The 23,147-nt window shown below is 38.9% G+C and overlaps 1 long non-coding RNA gene across 1 annotated transcript; it reads left to right on the top strand.

The window, feature by feature from the left end:
- Window positions 1–229: 229 nt before the first annotated feature.
- On the top strand, window positions 230–19,969 carry LOC309647498. The gene is made up of 2 exons (XR_014256088.1): window positions 230–13,412; window positions 13,773–19,969. It is a non-coding gene; the product is annotated as an uncharacterized lncRNA (long non-coding RNA).
- The last annotated feature ends 3,178 nt before the right edge of the window (window positions 19,970–23,147 follow it).

Genomic DNA, 23,147 nt, shown 5'->3' with positions numbered 1-23,147 from the left:
GTTGGGGACAAACGGAAAATTTGAGGTTAGTAGTACATTAACCTTATTAATTTGTGCAGATTTTTTTTAAAGAATTATTAATTTATTTTAATTATTTATTTATTTTTGGCTGCGTTGGCTCTTAGTTACAGCACGTGGGATCTTCACTGAGGTCTGTGGGATCTTTCGTTGGGGCGCGTGGGTTCTTCGTTGCGGTGCGTGGGCTCTTCGTTGCGGTGCGCGAGCTTCTCTCTAGTTGTGACGTGCGGGTTCCAGAGTGTGTGGGCTCTGTAGTTTGCGGCACGTGGGCTCTCTAGTTGAGGTGCGTGAGCTCAGTAGTTGAGGCACTGCGGGCTTAGTCGCCCCATGGTGTGTGGGGTCTTAGTTCCCTGACCAGGGATCGAACCTGCATCCCTTGCATTGCAAGGCGGATTCTTTACCACTGGACCAGCAGGGAAGTCCCTTGTGTAGATATTTAATTTGGGAAAAACCTGAAATATATTTGCTACCTTTTAACATTTTGCTATATTGCTGCACAAGGTCCAATCAGGACCCATCAGAAGTAAACCTGAATTTCAAAACCAGATAGAAGGAGGGCACTGACTGCTTTTTATTTATTTGATGCTGCACAACTTTGAGAAACTCATCCCACTATCTGCCCATTAACTTGGCCAACTTTAAGTGTTTTTCTTGTTGTTTGTTTGTTTTGATTTGATTGGTTTTGTGTTTTGGTCCTCTAGGAAGAATCAGAAAGAAGGAGTGATTGATTGTTTTGGTGACTTGGTCCAAGTCCAGAATAAAACAGGGTTATGGGATAGAGAGGGACTAGGGGATAATGATAATTTTAGGTAGCATGTTCAGGGAAACAGAGACTATCTGAGCAGAAACATGGGCTCCTGAGGGAGTTGGCCACATGAAGATATGAGGAAAAAGCTTCCCAGGCAGAGGAATAGCTAGGGCAAGCCCCTCAGGTAAAGTCAAGCTTAGTGCATTCAAATGGAAGGTGGCAGTCTCAGGACAGACATCAACTCTTAGCAACAACGTTAATGTCCTTGCCAACCATTGGTGATGGCCACTTCTGTGAGCTACAGTGATGTAGCCGCCATTTTTGGTCTCAGCAGTGACAGAGCTGTCACTATAGAACAGGAGAGAAAGAAAACTGTGGATGCCAAATTGTAGCCAAAAAGGCCCTTCTTGGGGACTTTTCATTAGTTGAGGAATTTACCATGGGTTGCACTTTCTCAGTTGGCATAGAATTGGAGAATACTCTTCTCATGACCCTATTTTTATCTCCAGGATGTGTTCTCTGGAAAGCTGGGGGTTATATAAGAAAGAGTCATTTAAAGAGGACTTCTGTATTTGTTGGAAAACCGTTGTCAAGAACATTAGCTATTGAGCCACACAATATAAAATCCTAGATGATATTAATAATACTATTTTAGTCAAGAAATTGATGTGCTTCCACTTCTACATTCAAAGGATCAACATAGGTGACTGTGTTTTTTATTTTATCCCTACCTCTCAGGATGATCACAGATAAATTTCACTCTCAATTATGTTTTTAGAATATTTGCTTTCTCCTCAATACTTAAGTTTTTATTTTATAATTTCATTTCTTAATCATTGTTAAGATGTTAAGATGTCTTTTTCTGTTGGGTTCATCCAAGCTTTTTTTATTTTTGAGAAAGATGAGGGACTTAAATAAAACATTTTAAGGTAACACAATATTGTATTATAAGTGTCCTATGTATTTTCTATACTGTGCATTATGGTGCAAGGATTTTTCTACATGTCACTAACCTTTTACTTTGAAATACTTCTCATTCTTGAATAGGAAAAAAGAGAAATTCAGATCATTAGATTGAGTTCTTTGTCTTTTGCCCTTTTTTTTTTTCAAATAGGAAAGTTTGGGACACTGGCCATTTTGAGAACTGAGTGCTTTTAGAAAAATTATACAGCCTAGGTGAGGTTAGAGGTGTTTTTGGAATGAGAAACTTGTTGACTGAGTAGAAAGAGTTGAAAGGAAGTTCTGAACTAGAAATATGAGCCCATGCCCTCCAAATACTTCCTCTAACATATTTAGAATAAAAATTTCTTTAATGTGATGTTGAGTTCTATTTTTTCCAAACCATTCTTTTCTTTTAAAAACTTCCTGGTATAGCATGTGACATTGTTTTTCCTAAATGTAGCATCTATTACCTCTGATATTATTCATGAATGAATAACCAGTAAACTTGATGGCATAGAAAAAAATTACTGTTTCTTAAAATTTCAGATGTGCTAAGATGAAATTACTAAATAAGTAATAGGAGGGACCCACCTTGTATTATGTCACTATTTAAAGAAATCTTCACAGATGGGATGACCTTACTTGTTGACTTTGTACTTGAACTTATTGGTTTTGATTTGAGACTCAGGGGAGGATTTATTTTCCTTATTGGGAAAATCTTAGAGCACAGTCTTGCGATAGTTCCTAAATAATAGTTTCAATAATTTCTACAGTATGAATAACTAGTTGAGAGTATGTATTTTTCTTTCTCTAAGTCAATATTTAGACTGAAATAATAAATGTTCTTTTTCCAGTTCAGTAAATCTCAAACAGACAAGGTTATACTATATAACCTGTTAACTTATCAATGGAAAGTTCCAGATCTAAGTTGCTAGTTTGTATTTGTAATGAATGTGCCTAACATGGGATTATTGCATAAACAAATTAATGAACAAAAGAAGTAATCCCCCTTCAAGCTCTGACCCTTTTGGGCCTGGTTCTATGTCTCTGTTCGTTACAAATTAGAAAATCACCTACATCTCAGGAATATTTCCCCCACGGTCTGAAGCATAGTTGACCAATGACATATGCTACAGATTTGTGGTAGATCTGGTGTGGGCATTCTGTCTCTGGCCAGCTTCATATGTATGCTAAAAATGTCTGAAGTGATCTGAGATAGGTTTCACACTGAGTCTTGCCTTGTACAAACTTAGTCTAAACTTGACAGATTTCTTTGGAGTGTTGCTATATAAAATGGTGACATACTATAAGTCACCTAAAGCCACAAGTCTCCTCAATTATACAGGTATTAAACATCTAAAGATAACTTTTGAGAACTTTGTAGTGTATTTATTCTCAATGTTATAAAAGCTGGCGCTGTATGCAAATGAACCAAATTGTGCATGTCTACAAGAAATGTTGTATCAGTTTCACTTGAGGTAGAATTCTCTTGAAAACCAATAAGTAGTATTCTTTTTGAACATTATGTTTGTTATGATTAGAAAGTTACATGTTCTGCTTAGATTCACTAATCAAACTTCAGAAGCCTTGAGTGTTTCCTGGAGGTAACCCTGAGCCACAAACCTGTTATGATCCACCCTATTTTAGAATATGCTCCGTCTTAGAACACAATACTCTGTCAACATTTTTTTCAACTTGATTTATAGAAATTTCCTTGTTTTTCAAATTAGAGCCTTTATAAATGATCAGGTCAACTGACCATTTTAATAGGTGGAAGGTAGTCATGGTTGCCAACTGAGAGGTTTTTACAGATGGAATCAGCTGCCAATTTACTGACCCAATGGCACAATGGACTCCACAGATCAGTTTCAGTATTTTGGAAGGCTTTTGTGATTTGGGAGATTGCTGTGTTCACCAAAGCAGAATTTGAAAAATTTACACTAAAATATACATTTCAGAGTTCATTTGCCATCTGAATGAAATCCATTAATGATGTTAATACATCTCTGATTTCTCTTCTGTAAAATGAGGGAGTTAGACTGAATGAGTTCCCAAGTCTATGTGAGTTCTAAAATTCAAGATTTTAAATATAATGTAGCTGCCATTGCAATCTTAAAATTTATAAGATATAGTAGACTCTTGATATTCAGGAGGGTTGTGTTCTAAGATCTTCATGGATTCCCCAATTCTTGGATATGGAAAAACATCACGTTTCCTAAGTATAGCTTCATGACACAAGTCAACCATCTCTTCAATACTAGATGAAATTTTATATCTCACTTAATGGACATCAAAAAAAGTTGAGTGTGCATGATGACTGGTAGAGAAAAAGAAAGATTTATTCAGATAGGAGTGCTGGGCTGTTTCCTAGATCTCAAATCTGGCTTTACATCGCTTTGATCTTGGGAACTGAAAAAAAAATACTGGTGCTCAGGCTTTATCTTAGATCCATTGATTCAGAATCTGACTGGTAGGTAAGTACCCAGATAGCTTTAGTTTTAAAAAGCTGTGATTCTGAGACATAGCCAGATTTGGGAAACACACATAGGTCTAGCTAAGAGATTTGCTTGAAATTACCAGCCTTGTTATTTGGTGCCTTGGGAAAAATACATGTCACTGTTTTGAGTTATTCTCTAAGAGTTTATACCTCATGTATTTAATCCTTGAATGCCAAAGTTCTACGGTCAGGATTCACAGTACCAGGTGGTAGGAATCCTGTATTCTGTTTGGGATAGATCACATATTTAGGGATGTTAAGTTTCAGGCTGCATGCTTTTCAAGAGGAACACTGATCTCTTGAATATGCCATCTGGTACCTCCACTCCATGCTACTCTATTTCAGGGGAAATGTGTCAACGTGTTTAGGTGGCAAGTTAGGTAGATCATTAACAAGTAATACGATTCTTACATTACCATTCTTGCCTTATTGAGAATCAAATCAATCTTAATTTTTGTTGGTAAATATATACAGTTGTGGGTAAAATATACATTTTTATTCCTCACCTCATTTTATATATTATGTTTACTGTTTAGCTGACTTTCGCATGACTGATCCAAAATCTATACCATTTTGGAGGGCTATTATCTGCTTTCACGTTAGACCATAAATTATCCCAATAACCAAGAATAGATACAATAAAAAAGACTGGGCTTATCACTCTAAAATACAAATATTTAATAAAATTCTAAGGGCTTGTTTCCTTTTTCTGAGGTAAGTGCTAATTTCAAATAGCATTATATTATGAAAGGAGTAAGTTGCTGGTGCCAGCCTAACATCTAAAAGAATGCCCAGCCCACAGTAGAGGCTCGATAATAATTTATGGAATAATTTAATATGTTTGAATTGAGTTTTGACAATGAACACTGTTTTGAAAGCATTTTTAAAAATTTCATTTGTGTTCATTCAACAATTTTGGGGGATGATTTACCTGAATTACTAGGGGTGCATCTGGCCTCAGGGATTTCAGAGACTAAAATAATGTTAAGTCTGCTCTCCCCGCTCTACTTCTCTCTGCTCGTTGGCCACATTCTCCCTATTTCATGTGGTTGAGAGCAGGAGGTCATGGCCACAGGCTGCTTTAAGTTAGTGACCCCCCACCCCTTGGGAAGAGGGAGCGCCTTCCTGTTCAGGGACCACACAGGTCCCTGCTTGGGTCACATGCCCACCTCTGTGACTAAGGGCATGTGTGATACCCATGACTGATGAACTGGGGTTAGCTGTTGGAGCCACACAGAGTGGAGGGCAGGGGGAGAGTGCAGTAGTTCCCCAAAGAAGCAGGAGTGTCGCTACAAGAACGTTGAAAATGAGACCAGGCAGACGAAAGAAATAGGTATCTGCAACACATCTTCCTGTTCACTGGGGTCCGAGCTAGAGGGTGGTCTTCCTGCTTTGAGTGCACTCAGTGGAGAGAAAGACATGTAAACTGACAAATAGCAGTTCAAAGGGGAGGTGTCTAGAGGGGAAGGTTCGAGGTGCCATGGCCCAGAGAAGCCCGCTTATCTTGGGGAAGACAGGAATCCCTTCTCAGAGAGGATGTCATAAAGAGTGAATTGGAGTTGGCAGGGAGGGTGTGTGTAGCACTCAGTAAATATTTGTTGGGTGAATGGATGAAAGAAGGTTCAGATAGCATTTGAGGCAGAGTGATCAGCTTATATAAAGGCACAGGCTGTGAACGGTTGTCGTATTTGGGGAGTGGTGAGAAAGACATCGTGTCTGTCCTTTCAAATGAGAGGTATTTAGAAGAGAAGGTAGTGGGAGGAACTGAGTCTTGAGAGCTTAGCAGGTCCTTTCATTTATTCAACAAGTATTTTTTGATATGGCAAATACATACCAGGCACAGATAATAAAAATAAAAATAATAAATCTAAAACAATTAAATTTTGTTTGGTATGTGAGAATGAAGAGTAATGTGATCAGATTTGAGTTTTAGAAAGAAAATTCCTGCAGCAATGTATAAATGTGTCTTTCCAAGGTAAGGGAGGATATTTATTCATTTATGCATTCATTTTTACCATTTAAATTCCACTCTAGCACGCCCACGTCTCTGAGTCTTTTGACCCCTTCTTTACTATTCACCATGATAGTTGTGGCATTTCTACTCATTTAGTGAGTGCTATCACTTTCTCCAAGCTTCCCAGAGCCATCCTAGCAATATATTAGTGTTATCTCCCTGGATCCTTGCCACTATGTGAAGTTCTGTATCACAGAAGAGAGCTGCCATCCTAGAAACTCTTTCTAGTCCAGTTGTATGTTCTGCTCCTATTGATGTGGTACTCAGAATTCTGTCTTGTACTCCTCCAGTTTCTGCTGGTACATCTTGGGGCCCTGAGGCAATATTAAGGTATAATCTCTTTGCTTTGTTAGCAGATCCAATACTTCTTCAGCAGGATTTTATTTTGACTTAGTCCTAATTATTGTCTGGTGACCAGGAAGTGGGAGTACATCAAGAATGCTGTGTGTGTGTGTGTGTGTGTGTGTGTGTGTGTGTGTGTGTGTGTGTGTCTGTGTGTGATCTTCTAAGGCAGAAGTTCCTTCATAATTTTTAAGAAAGGGAGGTCTGTCACTAGTGATGACATATTTAAAATCGTTTAAAAATCAAATGGAGTAACTGTGGCTCAGGCATCCAAAATGGAGCCCAGTGGCCATAATGGATGTGGTTTCAGACATGTTTCTGCATCACTGAGAACTTGAATTTTCTGAACTGTATCAAATTCAAGGATACCACCAGCTATTCTCAAAACAGTTATCTGCTACCAGCTCCTAGCTGCAACCTTATGGTCTTGAGGTCTCCCCTTGTCACTATGTGACCAATCCTTGTTTAACAAGCACCCTTACTTCTTGCCAGCTCCAATCCTAGTTCTTGAAAAACAATTTGTGCAATTTTGCAGTTTTTGCCTAGATGAGCCTCCTCTGCTTTGTAGTCCAGTGGAACACAATTCCAGTACTTCTCGAATCTCTGTCTCCCTGGCTATAGTCCTCAACTTGGCTCGAACAAAACTCTCTTCTACTCCTTATCATAGATTGTTTAGTGACAATTTGCATTGACACTAGCCTTTAACAGGGAGGAGTGGACCACTTCTGCAGGCCCAGAAGGCTCAGGAAAATCTTAGCATTTAAGATTTTTTTAATGTATCAACTCAGATATCTTCACCCCATATCTTATGTTCCCACCACTTCAGAATCAGAGTCCTGACCTTGGAGTAGTGAATGGGTCAAGGTTGAGAATACAACCTCTCCTGGAGCTCTGCTGCTCTTAAATTAATTCTGGGGTTGGATCCTAAATTTTTCTTGCCTTCTGGTTGTAAAAGATGAGAGTCTCTTTGTGTACAGCTTAAGGAGGCCCCTGGCGTGAACAATTATACTTTAATTGGTGTTCAGTCACTCTCAGGAGTTTATGGTCTTTCCCCGAAGCATCTATTGATCCCAGCAACATGCACCCAAATGTCTGATATGTGGCATCAGCGCATGCATTCCCTTGCATGGTACAGAGGCCCAGATCTCCACTTGGGAAAGTTTTAACAATTGCACTGCTACCTGTGGGAGGGGCTTTCTGTGCTGCCCCTACTCCCAGTGAGGCAGTCTTTATGTCCAGCAGGCCAACTGTTCATCCTTACACAAAATCCCTTCCTGGATAGGACTATATTTATAGTCCTTAAATATACAGGATAATATTTATGCAACAGACCTTTCATGACTTTGAAGACTTTTGAGAGAGAAAGCGTGAAGTCTGGATTACTGGTAGCATTTCTTCCACATGCAGTATTTACTTTTGCTAAGTCATTTTGTGACATTATTTCTAACAAAGCCTGAATTATTATTATTATTTTTAATTAATTAATTAATTAATTAATTTTTGGCTGTGTTGGCTCTTCGTTTCTGTGCGAGGGCTTTCTCTAGTTGTGGCGAGCGGGGGCCGCTCTTCATCGCGGTGCGCGGGCCTCTCACTATCGCGGCCTCTCTTGTTGCGGAGCACAGGCTCCAGGCGCGCAGGCTTAGTAATTGTGGCTCACGGGCCCAGTTGCTCCGCGGCATGTGGGATCTTCCCAGACCAGGGCTGGAACCCATGTCCCCTGCATTGGCAGGCAGATTCTCAACCACTGCGCCACCAGGGAAGCCCACGAAGCCTGAATTATTATAAAAAAGAACAAAAAACTTACTTTATATAATTCCTTACCTGTTACAAATAATTTTGCATATTCTTTCTTATTTTTACAAACAATTTCTTATTTTTGTCATTGCCCAGTTTTAAAGATGGGGACCCTGAGGCTTTTAGAAATGAATGATCAGATCCACGCTTTTGCTTCCTAGAGCCTTTGACCTTTCCAAATACTACAAGGCTTTGGACTTGTTTATGGTCTTTTGCAGCCAGATAATTTAGCAGTGTATCTATAATTCAGGAGCAGGAGGAGGAGTGGGAAGAGTGGAGGAGAGAATGTGAAACTTTCTGAAATAAATCCAGTTACATGGCATAAAAGAAAAGAAGCCTCATTTTGCCTTGGGCAGCAAAATACCTTGGACCCACACTGGATATAGGAAGGGGGAAAAAGACCAAAGGGATGTGAAGAATTCAAGAGATTTACCCCGGGGTAGGGAAGTGATCCTGATGAAATGGCACCTGAAAACCACATTTGTTCTGGGAGCCTGAGACCAGGAAAGATGTAGACATTTTCTTGGAAAACGTTCAGACAAGGAGTCAGGAAGATGATTGAGGGGGCTGGAGGGACTGACTTAAGAGGACAGGTAAGGGAATTAAATAGGTTCATCTTGGCTTAGTGACAGCAAAGATAGGCTTTGATAACCATCTGTAATTATTTGGATGTATAAATACCAAGGAAGGTAAAGTGCTGCTTGGGGTGGAACAAAGGAGTATAATTACCTGAAAATTAAGGCAACGAAAAGAAACCTGAATATGAAACAATTCATGTTTACAAGAGTGTTCATGGCAGACCTATCATAAACTTCGTGGCTTTAAAGGACCAATTTACCAGAGAGAGAAACTGTAGAACATAGTTTATTACCTCAAAAAAGAATCTGGTTTTAATGCTATAAATTGTATTGAACCTGAATTTAACTATTATATAAAAGAAAAAAAGAAAACACTACAGGATTGCACGAAGCAGATGATGTGGTTATTTAGGTGGGTGCCAAAGACACCCCTTTTGCCATTTATTCCCGACCTGTGGAGTGACCCTAGGTGACGAGAAGACACTGGAGTTCTCTCCAGCAGGGAGGTTCGGTGACCTAAGGAATGCTTGACAACCAGAGACCCCTGGAAAGGTCAGCAACGGGGCAGTGGTTGCACTGGGCTGTGGTTTCTTCTATGTGCCATGAAGAAGGAACTATGCCTTGTCAAACCATCTTCTGTCCTTGATGGTAACGTTTAACCTTCACTTTCAGATTCTGTCCTTGACATCTGCTATTTTAAAGGGCAGTCTTTACCTCTTTGTGCCTCGTATGCTGTTTTGGATAAGCTGGTTAGAAAAGTCTCATATTTTGTGAATATTTGCATTTCTTAACTATTACTTATAAAGTATTTTGAGATGGTGTATAGAATTCCTGATACATGCTTATTTTCACCTACATCCATTACGGGCTGATTTGCTTTTGAGAGGAATTTGAGTCCAACAGTGTTTCTCAAACTCTTTGTGGTGAAGGATTAGTTTCTGTAACCCTCAAAGTTTTGTGGGCTGATATACTTTTTAGAATACAGTGAAATTAATTATGAGAAATGAGATGAAAACTCCCAGGACATAAAGTACAAACCCTAATTCATTTTTTAGATTCAACAGACAGAATGTACTTTGTAAATTGCTATAAAGGTTTCTAAACACTCTCAGTTCTGTGCTCCACAGAACAGTCTAGGGTTCTACGTTTGATTTTTGCCATTTCCTGATCGTGTTGCCTATGGCAGCTCATTTACCCCCACCCAGCGCATGAGTTTTCTTACCCCCGAAACGGATCTAACAGCTCCTCCTCTTTCTCTTGGGCCTGGTGAAGGTCATGTGGCAGGAAGGGAGGAACTTGACTTGTAACTAGTGAGGTGCTAATTGCACGTTACAGACCATATGGGTGAAACGGTTCCTGTGGGATGGGCTTGAGATAGTTTTTATTTGTTCTAGCAAAGAAGTGAATTTTTCATTGAGTTAAATCTTTTACAGTTAAGCAATTTCCTTAAATTCCAAACTGCTTAATTTTGAATGTTTTTCTTTAAGGAATATTTGTTTTACATTTAACTGGGCAGTGAAATCTTAAAGCCAGGGACCCATTGGTGTAGGTCTCAAGACATTATGTGTGTCAGGATAAAGTACAGGATTTTTCAAGTCATACACATTGGTCCCTTGCCCCAGATTCTGACATACCTCCTTCTCCCCGGGTGGGATATAATTTTTCAAAGTTCATATGTTATGCCTCTTCCCTAAGGTTTTTGTAAGTGTCTTATAGGTACACATTAAGACATCAGAAGGGAGGAAGGATGGGGCAGGGTTATATAGGTTCAAAAAAGTCTCAGAGGACATAGTGTTATCCTACTCATTTTGATATCCCACCCACTCAATAGCACAGAACAAGAAATTTGTGAGCGTGCAGTATGTTTGGGAACTCTGCCTTTCTTTAATAGAACTCAGTATCTTAGTAGGAGACCCATCACGTTTTTGTGGTCACTCTTCCCATTCAGCAGGAATGTGAGGGACTTGATATGGCAGTTTTTCATGATTGCAGGTCTGAGGCACAAACATAGGCTTAAAGTGGAAAGACTAGTTTGTAGCAGCATTGTTCACAACAGCCAAAAGGTGGAAGCAGCCCAAGTGTCCAACGATGGATGAATGGATAAATGTGATACATGCTACAACTGAATATTATTCAGCCTGAAAAAGGAAGGAAATTCTGACGCATATGCAACATGGATGAACACTGAGGACATTATGCTAAGTGAAATAAGCCCGACACAAAAAGACAAATACTGTATGATTCTACTTATATGAAATACCTAGAGAAGTCAAATTAATGGAGATAGAGAGTAGAATGGTGTTTGTCAGGGGCTGGGGGAGGGAGTTGTTGTTTAGTGGGTATAGAAATAGAGTTTCAGTTTTCTGCAAGATTAAAAGAGTTCTGGAGATTGGTTGTGCATCAGTGTGACTATACTTAATACTACTGAACTGCACATTTAAAAATAGTTAAAATGGTACAGTTTATATTATGCATATTTTACCACAATTAAAAAAATATATATAATAAAAAATCCTAGGAAATTAAAAATTCCTGTGGTTTCCAAATCTTTTTTCTTTAATTTATGAGCTTGTATAATTTACTGCATGATTTTTGAACTGTAATAACCTTGGTATTAGGACATCAGGAATATAATTTATACAATTAGAAATATTACCTCTCCAAATGACCCTCTGCCCATCATCAAGACTGTGTAAAGAGGGTTGTGGAAAGGCTAAAAAATGCCGCTGGAACTTGCCGGTTTGCTAGAACACATAATGCGTATATCACTTTTCTCTGATCTTGGCCATGGTAGGGTACAGATCTCATTAAGTTTTTCACTATCCTTTCCTCAGTGTGTTTTCTTCACGGGTTTTCATTTCTGTCAGTCAGTGTCACCTGGCACTTCCGGTCTCATCCCTACTTGACAAGGTTAAGCCAGTTGATGATCTGCAGTTCTGTTCAGCTTTATTTTCCATAGATTTCTCCTGATAACCATAGCTTGAACTCTAGAGTATGTGTCAGGAACTGAAAAGAAGCCAAAAGGTTTTTATTAGCATTTGTATTCCTCCATTCAGTAATTTTCTGAAGGACAAAAAGTGCCAGTGTCCTCTATGAAAAAATATAGTTGGGAGAAAAGCATTTTTTTTCTTTTTTGCCCTACATTAAATAAAATTCCAAGTGTAATCTTACTGATGACATCTGCCTTTTATGCTGTCTCCAAATCAATGTTTTTACTGTTTCCCTTTATCCACATTTTAGAATATAATTAAATATTCTGCTGTGGGAAATTGCTACGATTAATTTGATTGTTAAGCTTCAGTAGACATTCTAGGAGTATTTGCATCTGTATCAGGAGTTAAAATAAAGATAGATAATGATTGCTTTTACTCAATTATTTTGTGTTGGATAGACATAAATATGACCAGTGTATATTTTGATTAAGCTCAGATCATAACAGAAAGATAAATGTAAATCCTCTGTGCTAATTATGGCCCTTCTTTTTCTACTGCACAGAGGATGATGTTGGTTAAGGGTTATCTCCTTTCAGAACATTGTTAAACAACTCATTTGTCCAACTCAGCTGATACATTATTTTCTCAGTATTTGGAGACCGATATACTAAAAGACCACAGGGACCTTTATTTTGCTATTTTCAATAACTGGAGCAGATTATGAGTAGTTTCCTTAAACCAAAGTCCAAAGCTTTCTAACAGTCTGTAGGACCCATACCTTATCCTGAGTTAACAGGTTCTGAAAATATAGCAGCTTTCCAGAACTCATATCTGGGAACAGTTAGCAAGATAAGGATACCACCTGCACATCATAAAGTCAGTTCTGGCCATGAAACAAGATGGCAATTCCTGCTAAGCTCTAGGGATGGAGTGAGGAGAGAGAGATCACTGACATGGAGAGGATGGAGGGGAGAAGGTGAAAACTGAGGATGGGCCTGTGTGAAGCACAGTCCTTTCCCATAAGTTCACACATCAAGGACAGACTTGGGTCCGGTTCTAGGGAGGGGTCAGTATGGACGTTCTCCTCTCCCAGGGAGAGTTAAAGGTACATTCTGATAGTTCCTTTTCAGTGATGGCAATGCTCTGTATCAAAAGACAATCGCATTATGAATTTGCGTTTCGTATCAACGAAAGGGCCACCAGAGAATTGAGGCCACAGAAACAGACTGAATTCTGCAGGAACCAGCTGGAATTGAGAGCTAGGGTTCTTCCTCCAAAGAGAGCTTTGAGTGAGAACCAGGATCTGGCTACCTGAAGAAAATGTTTTCAGAGCCCAGGTACAAATGTACCGGGATGCCCACGCTCACTGGTCCAGGGAGGAGGTGGCAGCTGGAATGGGGTTAGGACAGGCAGGATTTTCATGAAGCAACGTGAGGTAAGATTGACAAGGAGATGGGCTTGATTTTTCTCCCCTAGTCCTTTCTCCCACCCTGTAGTCAAGTCATTTGACTCCCACCTGCTGGCCTAACCTTACCTGAATTCCAAGGTTTATTTTTGACTTTCTTTTTTTTTTTTTTTTAAATTGGGAGATCTACTTTTTTTTTTTTAACGTTTCTTTAATTAATTAATTTATTTATATTTATTTTTGGCTGTGTTGGGTCTTCGCCTCTGCGCGAGGGCTTTCTCCAGTTGCGGCGAGTGGGGGCCACTCTTCATCGCGGTGCGCGGGCCTCTCTCTGTCGCGGCCTCTCTTGTTGTGGAGCACAGGCTCCAGACGCGCAGGCTCAGCAGTTGTGGCTCACGGGCCTAGCTGCTCCGCGGCATGTGGGATCCTCCCAGACCAGGACTCGAACCCGCGTCCCATGCATTGGCAGGCAGACTCTCAACCACTGTGCCACCAGGGAAGCCCTATTTTTGACTTTCAATCAGAGGTCCCTGTAGGACAGGGTTTCTTGACTTGGCAGTAAGTCATTCCTGCTGATTAGGGGGCAGTGATCTTTTAGTTCTGATAACTGAGCTTCACTGTCTCAGTAACTTTCTGGAACTCTGTTGTCTTCTTCTTAGAGCCCCCAAATTTATCCAACAATTACTTATTGAGCACCTACTATCTACCAGGCATAGGGAGTACAGCAGTGAGCAAAACAGATAAAAATCTCTCCCTCCCCGTGATCTCTAACTCAGAGGTTCCCCTGTCTGCTGCTGGTGTCCTTATGCTGAAGCTAATTTATCTGTCTTGACTGCAAGCCTCTTCACCTGTGGGTCCCTTATGGCTGCCATTCTATCCAGGTGTTTCATTCCCTCTTTTTAGATTTCCTACATCTATCCGACTGCGCTGCTGCTACCCACCTAGGCTCTGGCTCCCTGACTCTCCTTCCAGCACTGGCTTTGCCCCACTCACTCCCCACCTTCGCCTCAGTGAACACACCTGCTTCCAGGTCTGTCTTCCTGAGTCCGCCTCATTCATCCTGGTTAATGCGATCCAGGACGTAATGCCAAAAGGATGATCGTTTTCCAAGTGCAGTGTCATGAGAAAGTGTGTGGGCTGGAGACACATCTCGATTCAAATCCAGCTCCACTATTTAGCAAGTAAGCTGAAACAAGTTACTTAAACTTTCTTAGTCTGTTTCATTATATGTGTGTTGCTCAAAATCAGGGTATTTGAGAGGTCTAAAAGGGAGACCATACATCACAGAACTCAGTGATGGTTCTGTCTCCTTTGGACAGCCTCATTGTATGATTTGATAGTGACAATAACCACGGAGAGAAAACAGAGCAGGGGTAGAATTCCTATTCTGCAGATGTAAAAACTAAGCCTCAAGAGGGTTGTGAGTTACTCACATCAAATAGCTATTGGTCAGAGGAGGAGCTTGTATGAAAAGCCAAGACTTCTAACTCTGTTCAGTGCTTTTTTTCATTAAACAATACTGCTTTTACCCCCCAAAATAAATAAATAAATAAATAAATAAAATGAAACAATATAAAACTGCAAAAACAATTCTACCACTACTTATTATATTTTTAAAAATCTTGGTTAAAATGGCTAAATAGCTTGTGATTCTTCTTTGCTTACTGTCAACTTTTTCTTGTTAATCTGAACATAAATGCTATGTGGGAAGGAATAAGAACCACTTTTCAATAACCAAAATGTATTTAGTTTTCACCATGTAGCAGGTCCTGAAAGTATTTTAAATGTTGACTCATTTACATTCCTTATCCACATTTTAGGATAATAGAACTGAAATAGAGAGAACTTACATGAGCCCATGTTTACAGAGCTAGCAAGTGGTCGATTGTGTTTGACCAAAGTCTGCCTGGCATCAGAGATTAAAACTGCTTATTTTCTTAATTATCTCTTTATATAAGTGTTGAGTATACTTTTAATTTATTGCTATCTGTCTTAGCATCTTATATTGGTAAGTTAAATATCTGTTTATACTAGCTTGGAATGAAGAGCACAGAGCCAGCACAGAGTGAAAAGAGGACTTTGGATTTCCAACTTACTGCTAACAGGAACAAGCTTAGAATTCTACTCTGCTGTAACCTTGGGCTATTTTTACGGAAAAGGAAGGATGACTCAGAGGGTAGAACCAAGAGCACACAGCCAGGAATTATAGAGAATTATTCCCAGGGAGTAGGACTAGACTGGGCTATAATCAAGAAAGTGGTCCTAGCATGGGCTAGGTGGCAGACAGAAGAGGAAGGGAGGAAAAGAACTGTAAAGGAAACAAGAACATCACTTATTTCATATGATTTTATAGTCTTTGTGCAAGAAAGGATTTTTTAAGACATTAAACATTCAAACCATACATAGAATAATTGATGAATTACCACATTAAAATGAACAACTTTTGATAACTACAAAGAAAATGAAAAGATGAGCAAAAAGCTGGGAGAAGATATTATGAACATCTACAACTACAAAGGATTAGTACTGTAAATATATAAAGAGTTCCTACTAATAAAGAAGAAAGACATACACAAATTTCCTCAATAGTAAAGTAGGTAAGACATGAATAGACTTGTCTTTTATAGAAAAGGATACTTGACTGGCTGATAAACATATGAAAATGTTTACTTTTATTAGTAATCACTAAAATGAAGCATAAAACTCCAGTGAAATACCATATAATACTTATCAAACTGGCAAAAATTAAAAGTTAGTACCAAGTGCTGGAAAGGATATGGATCAATGGAAACCTCATCCACTGCTGGTGGGAGTGTTAACTGGTAGAGTCTCTTTGCAAAAGAGTTTAGCTCTATCCAGTAAAGGTAGAATTTGTGTTTAGGACCCTTTGATAAAACTCCTGGAAGAATTCCTGCACGGCAACATTATCAGACATGTACAAGAATGTTCATAGTAGCATGATTCTGAGGAGTTAAGACCAGAAAAAAAAAAATCTAAATGTTCACCAACTATAGAATGTATAAATAAATTCTGGTGTATTTATACTATATAGCAGTATATATAAATGAATGAAAGCTACAATGTTAACATAGATGAATCTTAAAATATATTATGTGGAAGAAGCAAATCATGTAAGCATGCATACTTCGTGGTTTTATTTATGTAAAGCTCAAAGCTGACAAAACTAACAAATTGTTTAGTGATCCACATATACAAAGTAAAACTATAAAAGGAAAGGAATGATTAATAAATTCAGGGTGGTGATTGCCCTTGGAGGGAAGGGAGAGGTGTTCAAGGAGGGGCACCCAGGAGTCGTGTGCTATATTGGTAACATCTATTTCTCAATATACATTCTATATAAAATGTATACAAAAGGATGTTTTATATACTATTTGGTAGGTATATTATAAAAACATTTTTCAATGAAAGAAAAATATTGCCTGGAAAATAGCTATTTATTAAAAACCTCTTGCTCTTGTAGCTTTGTGACAAAAGCATAGACTATAGTCTCTCCCTGGTTTGTTACTCAAAATGACCGAGAATTTTTTAAAAGAAGACATTTCACTGTTTAAGAATGCGGTCATGAATTTTGAAGCTGTTTCTCTGATCAAGAGAAAAAAAAAAAAGTGAAGATAATAACTTGGCTTTGGTTCCATCCCACACTTAAGTTACTAAAGAACATTAGTCCACACTCGGCCATCTGCCATGCAATGTGCAACCAGGGCAGGGAAAGTAACTTGTGTGAATTCAGAGACTTATCTCTTTGACATTCTGGCCCAGAAAAGAGAAACAGAAATATAGTACTATCCATTGAGCCAACATTTTCCCACAGTCTGTTTCAAATTTCATAGCTTTTGTTACAAGTAAGTTGATAATATCAGTCCTATTCCCAGTGGGCAAATGTTAATGTCATTTAAATAGAATAGGAGGAGGGGATTTGATGAACCAAAAAACTTGCTGAAGGTATTGAGACATTGAAAGCGGAGAATGCAAGAAGAAAGCAAGAATTCTTTGCCCCAGCATTTTGCAAATTATTTAACCGTGTGCTTGAGGGAGGGAAAGCAAAGAGGGTCTGTCTTTAATTATTTTGCTTTACTGTAAGTAGGTGTAACTCTCTCTAGAACACCGATTTTATTTTCTTTCCTCTTTCTCTTTCTCTGTCTTTGCTTTATTCCTTCCAATCTAAAAAAATTCCTCTGAATATTCTTAGTTATAAGAATTGGATAGGGACAAAGTCAAGGTTAAAGATTAAGTGGGGTGGTTATAGATTTGTTTTTCCCTTTTGTTTCACGTACTGATCACCGCAGGCTGGGTGTGAGAATAACTTTTTTCACTGCCACTTGCGTCAAGACTTAGAAACAGAGTAAGCAAAATATGTGACCTAAATTGTGCCTTTCCGATGGAAAGACTTTCTGTCAATTATCTTTTGTAAGTATTAAGTCAATGTTAAATGAGTGACAGAACTTGAGGAAACAAGAAAATGGGAATGTAATATGGTCTGTTTTGATGTATGAGGTCCTGTTCTCACAAACACAGATGTGGCTGTGTTTCTTCTATTCATACCTGCATGCATTTCTATGCAGCACAAAGTGAAGGCGAAATTTGATGAGTATTTAAGATTTTTTATGCACTACTAAATTGAATGCTTGGACTTGCTACTTTCTGTTTGGTCGTGTAACAGGATAAAAACATCCATGTTCTAAATTCTAAAATGTCATTCTGTGGTTTGGAAATAAGATTTTTTACAGTATTTCAGTTATAGGTAGTAAAATAAATAATTCTGCATGGTTTCTAAAAGGAATAGCAAATGCATTGTATCAATTATTTTTTGAAAGACCTCTACTCATGCCAAACAAAGAGTCACAGTAATTCTACTTTTCTTCTTGTAGAAAACAATTGGGATAGACTGAAATTTCCTAGGAATTTTTGACTGTAAAACAAGTTTCCATATGAAATCTGATTGATTCTCCAAAACCATATTCTAATTAGAAGAAATGGAATTTAAGAGATTGAAAAATGATTATCAGCATGGGATGATACATCAGCAAAAATAGTTTCTATTGGCTTGAAAATTTTACCAATCAGAATGTATTTCCAAAAAAAAAAAAAGAATGTATTTCTAGAAAACTGCTATTAAAATATGCAAATTACTTTGGGCAAATAAGACATTAATTACAAACATAGATATTAACATTCCAGCATGAGTTTGTTTCTCAAACTCAGGAGCAAAAGTGAGAAAAAAAAAACGTGAATAAGTGAGCATTCACAATAGGATAAGAGAGAATTAGAATAATTGCAGCGAGAATGAGCCAGCTTGGCACTTTGCTTTTAGATCCTTTGTTACTCTTCTTGCAGGGTTTTCCATTTTAACACGGGATCAAACTTTTAAATTAAAGGGATTAAGCTCTTATTGGGGGGATTTCAGGCTTCACCCAGTGGGTGAGAGAGTTATCTGGGGAAGACATTGAGGCATTTTTCATGTCCCTAAACTCACACAGAGGAGGCAGCTACTTATTCTCTTTATGAGAGATGATTATAAACTTCAGACTCGTTATCTTCTGCAGTTTGTAAACAGGCTCTGAAGGCAGTTTCCAGGAAAGAGTTCTAAGTTGAAACTGGTGGTTAGGGGCTAACTAGCCCCCTGAAGTATACTTTGAAGCACAATACCATATGTTCTGGTATAGCTGATAAGAATCCCATTCAAATATTTCCACCTCTCAGGAAGATTGCCACATGGAAACAAGAATAGGAAGAGTTTTGAAGAAGGAGAAAAAACTGTTTGAGTCTGGCTCTCGTGCTTATTAGTTGGGTGACTTTAGTCTCAAAGCTTCTCTAAGCCTCAGTTTTCATACCAGTAAAATGGGAATAAAATCTTTTGTGTGGGGGCGGTTCTGACATTTATTAGAAAACATTTCCTGAGCTAACACAGTGGTCGTAACAGAATTCTGATATTTAAGGAAGAATGAATGACACTGACCGTGTCTTGCTCAGAATAGGCAAACAATGAATGCAGTATTGGTACCTGCGACGTCAACCCAGGTGAATTGCTGGACATCTTCAAATAATTATCAAAAATGGGTTAACAAAATTATTTTTCATTGATGTGGTCCTCAACTAAAACACAATGTTAAAGAGCAATAGATCCTTCCTCAAGGAAATCCTTAATCCCATCGGCATTATCTGCGTATCTGATGCTTGTTGGTACTTTACATTAATATCATAATATTGATGCCATTTTTATTTCCTGAATTGGGATTTTTGTAATTGTTTTTCTTACAGTGAAGCATGTATATAATTCCATGCTACCTTAATTAAGAACCATGGGTGTGTCCAAGAACACCGCGTGTGAGGCCATCGTTGATATTTGTTTATTTTCACACCTGGCTCCTGGCATGGGTCAGCATGGTTTGTCAAGGTTGGTCGTTGCATCAGTGCTGAGGCGTTGCCCGCTCAGCCCAGAGCAACTGTATGCAGGTTGGTTGCCCCTTATCCTCTCTGGTCACCCACCTAGAGATCAGCTTCCATTAACCCTCTGAATACAAATGGTTCTTTCTCTCACTGTCATGCATGATAGCCTATTGGGTAGGGTTTAGACATTAGACACCCAATGTCTGTTTAGCTTTCCTGGGTGAAGATGTTCCTCCCCGCAACAAGGCAATCAAAATCATTTCTTACTTGCTAAAGCAGAGGAAATCAAAGTACAGTAAGTCCCCTACATATGAACGAGTCCTGTTCTGAGAGCACGTGCGTAAGTCCAACAAAGTTAGCCTAGGTACCCAACTAACACAATCGGCTATATAGTATTGTACTGTAATAGGTTTATAATCCTTTTCACACAAATAATACATAAAAAACAAACACAAAAAATAGAGAAAACATTTTTGGTCTCACAGTACAGTACCTTGAAAAGTACGGTAATACAGTACAACAGCTGACATACAGGGGCTGGCATCGAGGGAACAGGCAAGAAGAGTTACTGACTGGAGGAGGGAGAGGAGGTGGGAGATGGTAGAGCTGAAGGATCGTCAGCAATAGGAGACGGCGGGCAAGCTGCAATTGCACTCACGCCTGATGTGGACGGCACAGGTTCTGGTTCCTTGCTGGATTCAATTCTATCTACCCTCTTGAAAAAACGATCTAGTGATGTCTGGGTAGTAGCTCTTTTTTTCTCGTCATAGATGACACGGTAACACTGGATTGCATTCTGAACGGCTGTTACAACCTTTGTGTACCGTTCTACATTTGGGTCCTGTGCCTCAAAAATAAAGATACTGTACTACTGTACAGTAAAGTACACAAAAGCACAACCACTTGTAGAGGATGCACCCACGTGACAATGTACCCCAGACATGTGAGCTAACTTACGTGATTGGACAGGCGATTGTACAGTCGCATCTTTGAAAGTTTGCAACTTGAAGGCTCGTATGTAGGGGACTTACTTTACAAGTAAAATGTCTGGCATATCATCTTCCTACAATAAATTGAATTTCATCTCACTGGAATTCAAGTAGCTTCTTTGAAAGTCAGCTTAATGTTTTAGTCAGATAGATGTTCGGTACTTGAACGGCTCAAATTAACCTTTACTAGCGTTGAAAATTCTATGATGAAATCACAAAATGCATGGATTGAGCAACTTATACTGTCTTTAATACATTACCTGCCATGTGACAGACAATACATTTATACATTTCTCAATGACAGCTCTTCCAGCCATTCCCCACCCTCTCAGCCCCAGTTTATCTGCTTGGGCTCTTTTTTGGTTTTAGAGCCTGGAAAACACTAGCTCATTGTTTGATGTTAAAACAAACAGTTTTCCAGAGTGAAATATGTGGTTCACTTATGGTAAATTTGTGTCTTCCAGCTTTATTTTATTTATTTCTTATTCTTCTGCACAATACCTTATTGTTTCAAGACAGCTTTATAGTGTAATCTCTATGCAAACATGTTAAATAAAATGTTAAAATGCACCATTTGTTGTGCAATTGGTGTGAATAACCTAGGTGACTTGACAATCTGAGCAGATAGCTTCTACTCTAGGCTAAGTTCACATATTTACAAGCGACGACAGTGTTGTTACAGCTTACTGCTCTGGAGCTTTCCTTTGATATCGATGTTAAGATGCATTAAAATATGGAAAAAATGCATCTTAGAATTGAGAAATACAGTCACTGTAAAATGAGCCAAGTCCCATTCCTCCCCAGTCCAAAAGCTTAACCAAGTTTTACCATCAGGGTGAGTGAGCACTTGAAGAAGATACTGCCTGAAGATCTAAATAGACATTTCTCCAAAGAAGACATACAGATGGCCAAAAAGCACATAAAAGTGATGCTCAACATCACTAATTCTTAGAGAAATGCAAATCCAAATAAAAACTACAATGAGGTATCCCCTCACACAGGTCAGAATGGCCGCCATCAAAAAATCTACAAACAATAGATACTGGAGAGGGTGAGCAGAAAAGGGAACCCTCCTACAGTGTTGGTGGGAATGTAAACTGGTACAGTCACTATGGAGAACAGTAGGGAGGGTCCTTAAAAAACTAAAAATAGAGCTACCATATGACCCAGCAATCCCACTCCTGGACATATGCCTAGAGAAAACCATGATTCAAAAAGATACATGCACCCCAATGTTCATTGCAGCATTATTTACAATAGCCAGGACATCAAAGCAACCTAAATGTCCATCAACAGAGGAATGGATAAAGAAGATGTGGCACATATATACAATGGAATATTACTCAGCCATAAAAAAGAACAAAATAATGCCATTTGCAGCAACATGGATGAACCTAGAGGTTGTCATACTGAGTGAAGTAAGTCAGACACAGAAAGACAAATATCATATGATATTGCTTATATGTGGAATCTTAAAAAAGTGTACAAATGAACTTATTTACAAAATGGAAGTAGAGTCACAGATGTAGAAGAAAACTTATGGTTACCAGGGGATGGGGGGGAGGGATAAATTGGGAGACTGGGATTGATATATACACACTACTGTATATAAAATAGATAACTAATAAGAACCTGCTGTATAGCACAGGGAAGTCTACTCAATACTCTGTAATGGCCTATATGGGAAAAGAATCTAAAAAAAAAGTGTGGATATATGTATATGTATAACTGATTCACTTTGCTGTACACCTGAAACTAACACAATGTTGTAAATCAACTATACTCCAATAAAAATTTTAAAAATAAAGTTATATCAAAACAAGAAAGACACTACCTTTAGAAACTTGTTGCAAAAGCCAAAGGCTGGAAAAGAGAAACTTAATTCTTCCCTTTCTCTTGGTGCTCAAAGCCATTCCATCAGCAGGTCCTGTCAATCTACCTCCAAAGTACGTCTCAGCTCTGCTCTGAGCTCCATCTGTCTGCCACGATCATATTCCAAGACACCATCCTCTCATCCTTGGGCCACTGAATGCCTCTGTGCCTTCATCTGTTCCCTTTCCCCCTCTGTTCTCCTTAGCACAGGGAGACTAATCTTTTAATACATGTGATCACATCACTTTCCTGTTTAAAAAACCTTTCAGTGGATCCCAACTGCAAATCAAGTAGAATCCAAAGTCCTCCATGATTGGACCTTGTTACCTCTCCAAACACACCTTTGCTCCTCTCCCCCACCCTGCTTCAGTTCCATGGGTTCCCTTCCCTTTCCTTGTTCCTGTCTGTCTCTTTCTTGGCCCAGAGACTCCCACCCACAGATACCGCCACTTTTTTCTCACTGCTGACCCAGCATTTCTCAGGTCTTGGCTTAAATAACACCTTAGAGAGGCTTTCCTGACAGCCCCGTCCAAGTGGGTTTCCTCTTCCCATGTCTCTACATCTGCCACTTGCATTTCTTATATTTTACCATTTGTTTCCTTTGTAG

Source organism: Balaenoptera physalus (assembly GCF_965194825.1).
Source record: "Balaenoptera physalus genome assembly, chromosome: 18".
NCBI lineage: Eukaryota > Metazoa > Chordata > Mammalia > Artiodactyla > Balaenopteridae > Balaenoptera > Balaenoptera physalus.
This window is presented reverse-complemented; position numbering and strand designations above follow the sequence as displayed.